This window comes from Aulostomus chinensis, chromosome 1 (genome assembly GCF_037954235.1).
Source record: "Aulostomus chinensis isolate RoL2024-O1b breed Wild chromosome 1, RoL_Achi_v1.0, whole genome shotgun sequence".
Taxonomy (NCBI): Eukaryota; Metazoa; Chordata; class Actinopteri; order Syngnathiformes; family Aulostomidae; genus Aulostomus; species Aulostomus chinensis.
The window spans coordinates 48,654,574-48,667,817 of record NC_141320.1 but is presented as its reverse complement, the minus strand read 5'-3'; the positions used below and the strand labels follow the sequence as shown (position 1 = coordinate 48,667,817).

Genomic DNA, 13,244 nt, shown 5'->3' with positions numbered 1-13,244 from the left:
AGGTTAGAAGCAACTGTTACTACATGCCTTACAGCATCACTTTTAGATTGTTCGAAACACTTACTACATTACTGTAAGCATCACTGAGTTTATTAGCAACTATCACTACATTACTGTTAGCATCATTTTGAGGTTAGAAGCAACTGTTTCTACATGACTGACAGCATCACTTTTAGATTGTTCGAAACACTTACTACATTACTGTAAGCATCACTGAGTTAATTAGCAACTATCACTACATTACTATTAGCATCATTTTGAGTTCATTAGCAATTCTTCCGACATCACTGTCGCAATATTTTGAGGTTCGTAGCAACACTTACTACATGACTGACAGCATCACTTTGAGGTTGTTCGAAACATTTACTACATTACTGTAAGCATCACTGACTTGATTAGCAACTATCACTACATTACTGTCGCATCATTTTGAGAACCTTAAAATAATGCAACAATAATGTAGTAAGAGTTGCTACGAACCTCAAAATATTGCGACAGTGATGTCGGAAGAATTGCTAATGAACTCAAGATGATTCTAACAGTAATGGAGTGAAACTTTCGAATAACCTCAAAGTGATGCTGACAGTCATGTAGTAAGTGTTGCTACGAACCTCAAAATAATGCGACAGTAATGTAGTAAAAGTTGCTACGAACCTCAAAATAATGTGACAGTGATGTCAGAAGAATTGCTAATGATGTCAAAATGATGCGACAGTGATGTAGTAAGAATTGCTAATGAACTCAAAATGATGATAACAGTAATGGAGTGAAACTTTCGAATAACCTCAAAGTGATGCTGACAGTCATTTAGTAAGAGTTGCTAATGAACTCAATTTAATGCTACAGTGATGTCGTGAGAATTGCTCAACAACTCAAAATGATGCTAACAGTAATGTAGTGATAGTTGCTAATAAACTCAAAGTGATGCTGACAGTAATGTAGTAAGAGTTGCTACGAACCTCAAAATATTGCGAAAGTGATGTCGGAAGAATTGCTAATGAACTCAAGATGATACTAACATTAATGGAGTGAAACTTTCGAATAACCTCAAAGTGATGCTGACAGTCATGTAGTAAGTGTTGCTATGAACCTCAAAATAATGCGACAGTAATGTAGTAAAAGTTGCTACGAACCTCAAAATATTGCGACAGTGATGTCGGAAGAATTGCTAATGAACATCATTTTGAGTTCATTAGCAATTCTTCCGGTTATTCGAAAGTTTCACTCCATTACCTTTAGCATCATCTTGAGTTCATTAGCAATTCTTCTGACATAATTGTCACACTATTTTGAGGTTCGTAGCAACTCTTACTACATTACTGTAAGCATCACTGAGTTGATTAGCAACTATCACTACATTACTGTTAGCATCATTTTAAGTTCATCAGCAATTCTTCCCACATCACTGTCGCAATATTTTTAGGTTCGTAGCAACTTTTACTACATTACTGTCGCATTATATTGAGGTTCGTAGCAACTCTTACTACATGACTGTCAGCACCACTTTGAGGTTATTCGAAACACTTACTACATTACTGTAAGCATCACTGAGTTGATTAGCAACTATCACTACATTACTGTTAGCATCATTTTGAGTTCATTAGCAATTCTTCCGAAATCACTGTCGCAATATTTTGAGGTTTGTAGCAACTCTTACTACATGACTGTCAGCATCACTTTGAGGTTATTCGATTCTTTCACTCCATTACTGTGAGCATCATTTTGAGTTCATTAGCAATTCTTACTACATCACTGTCGCATCATTTTGAGATCATTTGCAATTCTTCTGACATCACTTTCACATTATTTTGTGGTTCGAAGCAACTCTTACTACATGACTGTCAGCATCACTTTGAGGTTGTTCGAAACACTTACTACATTACTGTAAGCATCACTGAGTTTCTTCGCAACTATCACTACATTACTGTTAGCATCATCTTGAGTTCATTCGCAATTCTTCCAACATCACTGTCGCAATATTTTGAGGTTCGTAGCAACTTTTACTACATCACTGTCGCATCATTTTGACATCATTAGCAATTCTTCCGACATCACTGTCACGTTATTTTGAGGTTCGTAGCAACTCTTTCTACATTACTGTCAGCATCACTTTGAGTTTATTTGCAACTGTCACTACATTACTGTTAGCATCATTTTGAGTTGTTGAGCAATTCTCATGATATCACTGTCACATTGAACTGAGTTCATTAGCAACTCTTACTAAATGACTGTCAGCATCACTTTGAGGTTGTTCGAAACTCTTACTACATTACTGTAAGCATCACTGAGTTTCTTTGCAACTATCACTACATTACTGTTAGCATCATCTTGAGTTCATTAGCAATTCTTCCGACATCACTGTCGCAATATTTTGAGGTTCGTAGAAACTTTTACTACATTACTGTCACATTATTTTGAGGTTCATAGCAACTCTTACTACATGACTGTCAGCATCACTTTGAGGTTATTCGAAAGTTTCACTCCATTACTGTTTGCATCATTTTGAGTTCATTAGCAATTCTTACTACATCACTGTCACATCATTTTGAGTTGTTGAGCAATTCTCACGACATCACTGTAGCATTAAATTGAGTTCATTAGCAATTCTTCCGACATCACTGTCGCAATATTTTGAGGTTCTTAGCAACTTTTACTACATTACTGTCGCATTATTTTGAGGTTCGTACCAACTCTTACTACACGACTGTCAGCATCACTTTGAGGCTGTTCGAAACACTTTACTACATTTCTGTCAGCATCACTTTGAGATCATGAGCAACTATCACTACATTACTGTTAGCATCATTTTGAGTTCATTAGCAATTCTTACTACATGACTGTCAGCATCATTTTGAGTTCATTTGCAATTCTTCCAACATCACTGTCGCATTATTTTGAGGTTCGAAGCAACTCTTACTACATCACTGTCAGCATTACTTTGAGGTGATTCGAAACTTTCACTACATTACTGTTAGCATCATTTTGAGTTCATTGGCAATTCTTCCGACATCACTGTATCATTATTTTGTGGTTCGTAGCAACTCTTACTGCATGACTGTCAGCATCACTTTGAGGTCGTTCGAAACACTTTCTACATTACATTTAGCATCTTTTTTAGTTCATTAGCAATTCTTACTAAATCACTGTCGCATCATTTTGAGATCATTAGCAATTTTTCTGACATCACTGTCGCATTATTTTGAGGTTGGTAGCAACTCTTACTACATGACTGTCAGCATCACTTTGAGGTTATTCGAAACTTTCACTACATTAATGTTAGCATCATTTTGAGTTCATTAGCAATTTTTACAACATCATTGTAGCATTATTTTGAGGTTATTAGCAACTCTTCCGACATCACTGTAGCATTATTTTGAGGTTTTGAGGTACCTTTGTTTGTAACCTCGTCCCCACTGATCCTGGATCTGCTCGACGTTCCTGCCTGTTAAAAGGAAGGTTTTCATCACCACTTTTGCAGGATGTGCTGCTGATGGAGAATTTTTGGGTGGAGGTTCATTGAAGGAGTTTGGTGCTGGACCTGCTCTACTAGTGAAGAGTCAGTAGAGAACTTTGTTGTGATTTGGCGCAATACAAATAAAATTAACTTGACCAGTGTTATTTATGGTCTTTTGTTAATTGCATGCCACATGAAATTATTGTTGGTCACTTTTCTAGCAACAGTCTCACAGTGGCAATTCAAGAACACTTCTACTTTTGATGTTGACAGTTTGTTCAACACTAAACTTCATCCAGTACCATGTTGTCAAACACTGGAACCTCCACAGCACCTGAACAGGGACTTGAACCCTGGACCCTCAGATTAAAAGTCTGATGCTCTACCGTCTGAGCTCCTCAGGCTCTTTCTACAGCATTGAGACAGGAACAGAAACACCTGTGAAGGTCAAACTGATGCTTTCTTGACTTGTTCAGTCCTCCATGTTAAAGTCCACCAGGCTTTTGATTGGCTCTGATTCTCTGTGGCAAAATCCAACAAGAGGCTCCAAAAATGTCCTGAATGTCACAAGAAGGCACAGGACAAGATGTTAGTTTCCTTCATGTCTGCAGTTCCTCCACTGGAAAGTAAAGTCAATGCTGCTCCTCTGCTGAAACCTGGGAACGGACCAGGGACCTTTAGATCTTCAGTCTAAGGCTCTCCCAACTGAGCTGGTTCAGTTCTGAGGGAGGGCCCTGCTTCTCTCATTTATAATCTCTTCCACTCTCACTGGACCTTAGAGAGGATTGGAGCTTCTGAAGTCCTGACACATTGAACAGTTCTCCAGGACCAAACTGAACGAACTGAAGAAGCTTCTTGGAACTCTAATTTCTTAACTCACTTTCTCCAAGAACTGTGCCTGGACGAAGGCCGTTTCCAGCTGTCCTTCAAGCTGACGAGGGCCAAGTTTGATGACCTGTTTGTGAGGATATCAAGGATGGACACCAACTACAGGCCCCAGGTCCGTTGACATGACTTCCCTGACACCAGGGGAATGTCAACGCTGACAGGTTCTCTGGACTCATTGTCATGAGAATTTGTCACATCAGTTGAATATCTTCACATACGTGAATTCATTGAAGGAGTGTGGTTCTGGACCTGCTCTACCTGTCAAGTGTCTTGAGAGAACTTTTGTTGTGATGTGGCACAATATAAATAACATTGACTCGACAATAAATCAACTCTTTCCCCAACCATTTAAAGCAAACAGCCGTTCCCACTGATCCTGGATCTGCGCAACGTCCCTGCTTTTTAAAAGGAAAATTGTCATCATTGCTTTTGCAGGATGTGCTGGCTGATGGAGAATTGTTGGCTATGAACTCACTGAACTCACTCCAAGTCAATAGTTTTGAGCAAACTCATGACTCCTGATGTTTAACTCAATTGTTTGTTAAACACAGACCTACAGGTGTAGTCCCTCTATGTTCATCCACTAAACTAGAATAGAGTTCTCCTCTCTCCATGGTGGAACAAAGAAGGGGGAGGGTCAATAAGAATATGATCTTTGGACGTTACAGCATCTAAAGACTCAAATCCATATTTCAGGATACATATTTGAGAGGGAGGAAACAGTGATGGGAGGCTGGAGGCTTGAAGGGCTTGATTTTTAGCGGCCAGTGAAGCCACCTTTTGCTGGCTGAGTCCCAGAGACTCATGGAGGCTCTTTGTGGAGGATTTCCACGAGAGAGTCCAGCATCGAAACTTGTTAGTTTCCTGTCAATTGAGTCCAGGATGTCCCCGAGGTCCTTATTGGGTGATGAGGGTGCGCTGGACGGTCGGCTTCTTTTGGGAAGTGGGGTCGCCACGTTACCGGTCCTCCCCACGACGGGTCGGTGGCAGCACTCGTCTACGTTCTCCTGCAGACTTTCTGCGGTTCCTTCTTCCAGATTTTATTGATGAGGATTGTTGTGGATGAGAGAATTGAAAATTCTTACTGCAGTTTGAGGTTTTGATGATTCAAACTGTGTAGACTGGCGTTAAGAAGTTAGCTTGTTTGGATAAATTCAGGTGTGAGCCACCACACTGAATCAGGCACAGGTAGGACGTTCACCCTGACATGGAACATCAACAGCTTAACGTTGCTGGCAGGACTCCAACCTGAGCAGGGAGACCCCAATGGATTTCTAGTCCATCGCCTTCACCACTCGGCCACAACGACCACATTCACACACACATTTGAAGAGGATGGATATCCACAAAATGATCTTAATTTCTGTCACAAGCCCATTTGTGTGAGGTCCTATTTTCTCTTTTTCAGCATTCCTTTGTTTCCAGGTCTCTAATAAGTGCAGAATTACAAAGACAAGCAAGCTGGATCCATCCTGGGCAGGTGATAGGAGCCACTGACCACTGGCCAGAGACCCTGGCACAGACGTTGGGGGTGGTGAGAGAGAGCATTTCTACAATTATATTATACATTTATAGAATTCTACAATCCTACAATTTCATTGAGCAGACGCTTTTGTCCACAGCCACGTACGTACATCACATGTATAGAATATATATGTTCCTCTTTCATCTACTGATTAACCACAAAATGCAGTCAAATGCCAGTAAATTCTGAGCATTTATTAATTATTCATGATTATTCATTATTTTTGAATCTATTTTCATCGTCACTCTTCTGTTCATTTTCAGTTTGATTCATAAAAATGAACAAACTTTGACGTGTTTTCTTCTCTTGTGTATCAACAACTTTGGATTGGGAATCTCCTGACAAACAGACCACATGACCAGGAGGAAGTGTTGTTGGTGAGTTTGGCCCCTGAGCTCAAGACAGTTGTGACCAATAAAGGACAGCTTCAAATGCAGCTGTGAAGCCTCATTGTCAGCTGGGAGGAACGACAGGTGTCTCCCTCTAGTGGCTCCTCACAGCAACACCAGCCTCATTTCAAACACATGCATCCACCACCTCACTACCAAAGGCCAGTTGGGCCTGGACAGACAGGAGAGTTTCAAGCGTTGGACAAAGGTCTTTAAGGTGTTCTTATTAATTCTATAACATCTGAGATTAAAATCTATGGAATTACAACCAACAAGCAGCCAAACACCTGATCAGATGCTCCTTCATCAGGCTGAGAAGAATCAATCTAAACTGGGATGAAGAAAATTAACTGAGAGGAGAAACCTCCTGATTGGATGACATGGACCCACCTGATCCATGTCAGCCTTGTTGGAGCAGAAAGAGGTGGATCAGAGGAATCAGTGGATCAAGACTCAGGTGGCAGATGAAGAATCTCTGTATTCACAATGGAGTCAGAGAAATCTTCCAACGTGAGAGAACGTGACAGACCATTTTATACTGAAGACAGGCTGTGTGTGTATGTGTGTGTGTGTGTGTGTGTGCGTGTGTGTGTGTGTGTGTGTGTGTGTGTGTGTGTTTATGTGCAGACTTTTCCCTGGAACAACGTTTTTTATTTGAAGCAAGAAAGCAAGAGCCTCCAGATCAAAGTCAGAATTGATGATGATGTCATCAGGGCTTTGATAGTGTATTTATTTGTACCTAGAATTCTGTCTTTGATCTCAGGAGGACATGAAAGGAACTCAACTTTAAAAAGTATATGAGAGCATTCAGCTTGGTTAGAAAACATTTTGACTGTTCAACAGTAGAGTTTGTTAGAAACTGTTTACAACACTCAGAATTAAATTGAAGATACAAAAACCTTCCACACTTAAATCCTGTCTCTAACTTCAAACTGGGGATGAACATTTTTATAATCAATCTGTCTCTATGTGTTGGCCCTGCCATGGACTGGTGACCTGTCCAGGATAAACCCCGCCCCTCACCTGAGGGCTGCTGGGATAGGCTCCACCCCCACGAACCATTGCAGATCATCAATAACCAAAGCTACTAAGGAGGATTACAGTTTGTCCTTGCAGGAGTCAGTGACTTAATAGAGTCTAACAAAGGGTTGGACCTGAATGAGACAGTCACCCTTCAACATGGGGCCATGGCAGAGTGAACCAAGAACACTACAATGGGGGTGAGAGTGGAGCCATGATGGACTCACAGTTCATCACCTCCACCATCATGTGGACCACCTGATCACCTCTCCCTCAACCTCTAAATAACTCATTCCCTGACCGGGAATCGAACCCGGGGCGCGGCGGTGAAAGCGCCGAATCCTAGCCACTAGACCATCAGGGACCACACTGAGCTCTCCAACAACAGAGACTATAGACAATGACTCAAGAACACAGGACTCTGTGGTCTCAGCTTGAGATGCAGAGGGTCCACCAAGACCACCAGACACCTCATCCTCCTAAAGACAGTCCACCCCCAGGATCCTGCCCCCCTCTGCTCCAACTCAGCCCTTCATTCATAACGTGACTTTCGCTACGTCCGAACTGCCAAGTACCAACCTACGTCCTCCTGCTACGACCTAAACGTGGCGGCACCACTCAGACACCCTAGAAGATTGGTGGGGAAGCACGACCTCTGCTGGCAGAGCACAGACACCGCAATTAGGTAGACAGCACCAACGAAAGCCCCACCTGCTGGCCTGACTGTGGTACTGCACTCCACTCTGAACGCACCCTTCACTCATTCTCTATTATTAAGCACGTTAACGCACCTGTACAGGTGTGTTCACATTATATACATATTATATATTTATGCTTGGCCGTTTTTGATGAACTTGGGCGGTACTCTGGTGCAGGGATGAGGTCATGGAGCTGATCTGGGAGCAGTCCTGATGTTAAATGCTGTGATGAAGGACAGTGTGGAGGAAAAATGAGTCAAATTTAAATTGTCAACAGTTTAACGTTGTTGGCAGGACTCCAACCTGAGCAGGGAGACCCCAATGGATTTCTAGTCCATCGCCTTCACCACTCGGCCACAACGACCACATTCACACACATTTGTAGGGGACTGAAATTAGACAATGAAAGTTCATGTCAGCACAGTCAAATATTTTTTGTCCTCTCTCAAAGACAAACTATTTGTGTGTGTGTGTGTGTGTGTGTGTGTGTGTGTGTGTGTCAGTGTTGTGACTGAGCAGTGAAGAAGACGACCTTCTGACTCCATTTTCTTTGTTGCTCTTCTATCAGTTCCTCAGTTTCTCTCATCAAGTGAAGCAGCTTTGACAGGTTTACTTCTCTGTGTGTTCACAACTTTGGTCTTTAAACTCCTGACAAACTCACCACGTCACACATTTGGTGAATTAAAGCAACAAATAATGACATCATGATGATTCAGGTTAGGGGGGCACGGCCTGGAGGCAGAGTGGCCGTCTAGCAGAGTTGCTGGTTCGGTTCTCACTTCAGCTGGTGACCATGTTGAAGTGTCCTTGAGCAAGACACTGAGCCCCTCATTGCTCCTGATGACCAGCATCCAAGACCAACAAGCTTTTGATTGTCTCTGATTCTCTGAGGCAAAGTCCAACACAGGAAACAGAAACTCTTGAGTTTGTCTCACATTTTTTAAAGAAACTCAGCACAGGACAGTGATAGGAGGCTTGTTTCCTTGATGTGGGCTTCACCTCTTTGACCTAAACTGGTCAACATCAGCTGGTGTTCACTCTGATGATGTAGCGATGGTCTGGATTCTTCCTTCTGGAGCACCAAGCTGCTGGGAAGAAGCCTGATGATGTCAGAGTTGTGTTCAGTGGCTCCTGCTGGGTCCATTTCTGACAAATGGGCTCCAAAGAGTTCAGCTGTTTCAAAGGTCAGGGTTGCTGTTAGCAGACGAGGTGGCCGAGTGGTTAAGGCGATGGACTGCTGATCCATTGTGCTCTGCACGCGTGGGTTCCAATCCCATCCTCGTCGTAGGAGACTTCGGTTCCTGCTCCTAGATTCTGGAACGACTCTGAACTGTGAGGCTTTTAACTGACACAGATACCAGTTGAGTCAACTTCCCTTTCACAACCTGACCAAAACAACTCTGACACCCAGAGCTCACATGTGTCAATCACCTCTGGAGAAGGTCCCGCCCCCTTAGAGCCATAAATCCTCCCATCAGTGAAGAAAACTGAAGACGCCTCTTGGATGAGAGCTGAAGCGTCTTCTAGAAACCTGAAACAGTCCACTTGGAACGTTTAAATCATTCTACAATCCTACAGTTTCATTGAGCTTTTGTCCAAAGCCACGTTCATGTCTCACATGTATATAATATATATGTGACACTCTTTCATCTACTCATTGACCAAAAATGCAGTCTAATTCCAGTAAATTTGTGCAGAAGAAAACGTTATTTGTGCTGCTTCTTTATTCATTTATTTAGTTTAGTTCGTATTTTTTAATGTGTTTTCTTTTAATTCACATTTTGTCCATTAACTTCATAATCAGAGACTCCATCTCATCACATGACTAAAGTCTGGGTTCTGTATTGGTGGTAAAATATCCTTCCATGCCCCTCACTAGTTTGCACACAGAAAAGCATATTTTACTGGTTTCAGATCTCTTAGCTTGTTCTCTCTCTTAAACCTGCTGAGGCAGCTTTCATTGTGTGATTCATTTTAAAATATAAAGATGGAACAGAACCATTGGAATCAGATGTCAGGACATTTGAAGGAATGTCAATCTCCTGTTGAAATGTTGCAGTGTGCAGCTGAGGCTCTCTGGCAGTGGCACCAGGAGCCCCAATGGCAGAACCTGGACCCTCCTGGAGGAGAACCACAGGTGAGGGCCTTCTTGGCTCCAGCTTGATGGAAATCAAGTGTCTGAGGCTGTCAGCAGCCATGAAGTTGATCTGGTTGGCACTGGTATTTGTTCTTGCTGCAGCTCAGGAGTGATTCAGGAGAAGAGTTTCAGAACAGCCAAGGTTGGGGACTGGAATTCTAAAATTTCCCCTGGAACCAAAAAACCTTGGGAGGTAAAACCTCCAATCATAGCCACTCAGATGCAGCAGCAGAAGAAGCTGTCATCCACCCTGACAGTCAGAGCATCAAGTCAAGAAAACATCACCATCTTGTAGTTCCAAACCTCCACCTGTCAGATTCAGCTACTTCTTATTGTGGGACTTTAAACTTGAACACAATGGAATTTGGACAAGGAGTTTTCCTTCCAGTCCAAACATCATCGTCCAGCCTCCAACCAGAGGTCCATCAGTTATCATGGAGCCACAGGTGGAGTCTGGATTCTTTTCTGGAATGAGACGGCAATGAGAGTCCTGCCAAGTGACATCACTGACATGACAGGATGACTTCAGTCACGTGACTGGATGACTTCAGTCACGTGACTGGATGACTTCAGTCACATGACTGGATGACAGTGTAGATGCCAATGTAGAGGTTGGGGAAATAGTCTCTGAGAATCCAGCTTGAACCCACAGCCTCCTTGTTTTCCAAAAACCCAAACAGCGACCATCAGTCTCCCTCCAATCCTGTACTTGGGTAAACAACAAAAACAGAGTAAAAGTCTCTGGCAACATATTTGTTTCCTGTCGGGTTTCTTCATGTATGTGTGGTGTACTTGCTCTCCCAGAGGACTGCCATCTTTGTTCTGTGGGCTGACATGTTTTAGTGTCAGCACAGGTCATAGCGCTGAGACTGAACTCTCATTCTCCTCCAAGTATTATTTCCACCTCACACTCCTGCAGATATTCAAGTGAACAGGGAACACAAATTTATGCTCAACTTCTCCTGTGTATTCATCCACAGTCACTAAACAACAACCAAACCAAACAAAAGGGGGTTTGCTAGCATGGCGATCAGCTGTAGTTCACCATCTTATCCAGGTCACATGACTCAGGAGTAGCATGGCCGTCTGGCAACCAAAGGGTGGCTGGTTTGATCCTCACTTTCTCCAGTGGCCATGTCAAAGTGTCCTTGAGTAAGAGACTGAACCCCTAAATACTTCTGATGAGTAGGTTGGCTCCTTGCATGGCAGCCTTCAGCATCAGTGTGTGAGTGTGTGTGAATGAGAGGACATTGTTCAGCTCCTTGAGTGCTGCTGAGGTAGAAAGGCTCTGTACAAACTGAGTCCTTTTACCATTTCTTTCCTGCTTCTAGCGGCGCTGTCGTCACTTCCTGTGACCGTGGAGGGAAGGGGTCCCCCTTCAGAATAAGTTTGATATCATTGTTACTTCCTCTTCAACATGCCTTTAGCAGACCAACTCAGAGAACAGCTCAGTGAGGTAGTGGGGCTGAGCGGTCTAAGGCGCTGGATTAAGACTCCAGTCTCTGAGGAGGCGTGGGTTCAAATCCCACCACTGCCATCATGTCCCAGGTCACTGGAGAGGTGTGGCAGGTCTCTCACTGCCTCTCCTTTCACTCCACTTCAAACCTGTGACCAAAAAAAGAATCCTCTTCTGAGTCCACAGACCTGAGCATCGCTGCTCTGACTACCAGGTTACCTCCTGGTTATCAGGGTGAAGTCATGGTGAGGTAATCAGTTGGTTTATGACAGAGGCCTCATTGTGAATTAAATAATTTGAATTCTTTACTTGAAGTTTCACGTTGTTTCGATTGAAAAAGGCGAGTTCCTGGAGAAGATCTTCTAGGGGTCCAGGTTAAAGCGGTGCCCCAGCTGGCACCAGGATCTGACCCAGGTCCTGCATGGGAGATACTGTCAGTTCTGTTCTGCCCTGCTCACAACCACAGGCTGGTGTTGAGGCCTGCAGCAACCAGGGCCCCAGTCACCAAGAGTATAAAGGCTGGTCATTGTGGCAGTGGGAGGAGTCAAAATGAAGACAGACCAATGTGAGCAGGACGTTCCTGGAGAAGTCAGAAGAACTTGACCATGTTTCCTACAGTACCCAGGAGGCCTGGTAGTTGTTGAAGGAAGCTCCAAAAGCAAAGAGCAGACAGCAGGACATCAAAAGAAAAGATCCAGACACTAAAACTACAAGTAGAAACAAGAAGAAATACTAAAAGCTTTGGAAAGATACTACAAGGTTGGATATACATTATTATATACACTACTATTCTCACTGACTCCTAAAGAGGGACAGGAAACATTAGAATGTGGATCAGATCAGCTGATTTCAGTGTTGAGTCCATCCCTCCATCCAATTTCTGTTCTATCCTTTAAGGGTCATGGGGGGGGGGGGGGGCGATCCCAGGTGACATTTTTCAAGAGGCAGGTCACCAGTCCATCAGGAGAAATGAGGTGGTCGGTATCATGCAACCTAAACTAAAACATTAGTCAGATTAAATTCAGATTAAAGCAAGAGTCTCCAGATCAAAGTCAGAATTCCTGATGATGTCATCAGGGCTTTGACAGGAGCTAGAATTCTGTCTTTGATCTCAGGAGGACATGAAAGAAACCCAATTGAGGAAAGTAGAAGAGAGCACATTCAGCTTCATTAGAAACACTTGAACTGTTAAACAGTAGAATTTGTTTGAAACAGTTTACAACACTGAGTGACAGGATTGAAGAAGGAAGAGTTTTCTACTTTAAATTTAATTCTAACTTCAAAGTCAAGTCAAGTCAATTTTATTTATATAGAACCAAATCCCAACAGAAGTTATCTCATGACACTTTACAAGTTTATCTAATGAGATTGGTACCCTGGAAGGTATCACCTTGGCCCCCAGCACCACCCTAAGGAACCTAGGAGTTCTCTTTGATCAGGATCTGTCCTTTCATGCCCACATTCAGCAAATTTCTAGGACTGCTTTCTTTCATTTGTGAAACATTGCTGAGATCAGACACATCCTGTCTCAAAAAGATGCAGAAGAACTAGTCCATGCCTTTGTCACTTCCAGGCTGAATTACTGCAATTCCCTCCTATCAGGCTGCACCAGTAGGTCCCTAAAGACTCTCCAGCTGGTCCAGAACACTGCTGCCTGACTAGAACTAGTAGAAGAGA

At 42.9% G+C, this 13,244-nt stretch overlaps 1 non-coding gene across 1 annotated transcript; it reads right to left on the bottom strand.

Moving 5' to 3' along the window:
- Positions 1 to 7,568: 7,568 nt before the first annotated feature.
- Positions 7,569 to 7,640, bottom strand: trnae-uuc (transfer RNA glutamic acid (anticodon UUC)). The gene has a single exon. It is a non-coding gene; the product is annotated as a tRNA-Glu (tRNA).
- Between the last annotated feature and the right edge of the window lie 5,604 nt (positions 7,641 to 13,244).